The sequence below is a fragment of the Tigriopus californicus genome, chromosome 9, assembly GCF_007210705.1.
Source record: "Tigriopus californicus strain San Diego chromosome 9, Tcal_SD_v2.1, whole genome shotgun sequence".
In the NCBI taxonomy this organism is placed as follows: Eukaryota; Metazoa; Arthropoda; class Copepoda; order Harpacticoida; family Harpacticidae; genus Tigriopus; species Tigriopus californicus.
In genome coordinates, this window is record NC_081448.1 from 1,288,419 (window position 1) to 1,290,041 (window position 1,623).

The following is a 1,623-nucleotide window of genomic DNA, read 5'->3' on the forward strand; positions in this document are numbered from 1 at the left end:
AATGGGGTACAAAGGCTGTAAAGGATCTGATTAGGGCCACTCACATGTTTCGATAGATAACCTTTTTTAACGTACTTGAACTTTTTAGAAATCATGGCCCATCCAGTTCGGTGACGACTAAGCACATCCACTTTTTGCAGGGCATCCTCCAAAGCGGGTCCACATTCGGGGTCCGTCACTTTCAGAGCTTGTCTCACAACTTGAAGGTATTCAAAGAAATCAGCCTTAGCGTACAAAGGCCCAGATGTGGATACCGATCCGTGAATCAGGTGAGGATACTTAAGTCGCAACCAAGCTGCCAATGAACCTGAGAGTGAGAGAATGACAGCCCTGGTCAAACAGAAATAGGATTTATAGTTTATAATGTCCTACCAGGGTACGATCCTCCGAACGCAATCCATTTGGAACCGGTAAGGTTGCGTGCTTGATTCATGCCGCTTATAAAAGTCGCCAAATCGCCGAGGGCTTGTTCCGACGACAGGTAGGCAAGGTTCTTGACGCTCATGTCAGTTGTTGGATGGCTTTTACCGTAGAATCTGAAACAATATATCCCCATGTATGAGTTTACGCCGAGCGTTGTCATCGCCCGTTACGATCCTGTCCAAATCACCTGTGTTCTAGCTGGAAACAAAGCGCTCCCATTTCACGGGCATAGTCGATCCATGTACCCTCCACCATCCAAATAGGATTGGCCTCTCCCTCTCCACCAATCATAAGAAAGATAGGCCCTCCCTTCTTGTAGAAGGTGTCATTTACAAAGTATCTCTGCTTCCACATCCGATCATCCGTGGGATGGAAATGGTCCAGATTTTGAGGGAACCATTGGTCGTCAGGGACGGGTTTTCCTTCAATATTAGACGGAACTTGGGACCGCAGGCGGCTACTGAACCTCACGACTTTCCAAGGTAGTTGTTTTTCCCCTAATTTTCAACGGAAAATATTTGTTCAGGAACAACAAGCATAGTTATTGAAAAGGGTTTTTACCTCCATTTTTCTTGGCCTCAATTATAGATATAAGGGTTGCAAGCCCAAAGGCCAATAGTAATGGTTTCATTTTCTTCGTCAGCTCAGCTTCTGATCCACGCAGTTGTTCACTCACAATGGGGAATTTGAAACAATTTCTGTGCCTTTGTTATGTTGTCGATGTTGTTTCTAGGAGAATCGAGTTCATTGCTCATCAGCTACCCATAACTAGGACGAAGTTGCAGTCTTAGGGGTCATTCCTTCATTTCCGTGGCGTTCAGTGATAGCCTGTATATGCGTAGCAACTAGAATGCTAAGATACTGGTCTAAAACAAACCCTACAGATCTTGCCAAGAGATCCCCTATCACGCTCTCAATCTTGGTCACTAGAATTTGGGATTTGATGGGTACATCCAACGTTTGTTTGTGTACTACAGTTCAAGAAATAATTGGGGTGAACGCTTTAGATCGTAAGGCTCAATCGAATCTGAACCCGGCCCGTTCCGAGGGTGTTCCTAGATTGAAAGCTTTTTTGATAACTCAGGACGACTTGAGTTTTTATTAGGCTTCAGTCATTGTTCACATGGATAAGCATTGATCTCAACTACGATTCGTCCTCTGACGATAGGAATTTTATTGACACAATGAACGAGAATCCAT

General features: G+C 44.5%; 1 protein-coding gene across 1 annotated transcript in view; it reads right to left on the reverse strand.

Annotated features, from left to right (window-relative positions):
- Positions 1–1,623, reverse strand: part of LOC131887299 (putative serine protease K12H4.7) — a 6,031-nt gene that overhangs the window by 2,597 nt on the left and 1,811 nt on the right. The gene's annotated exons all lie outside the window — the stretch shown is intronic.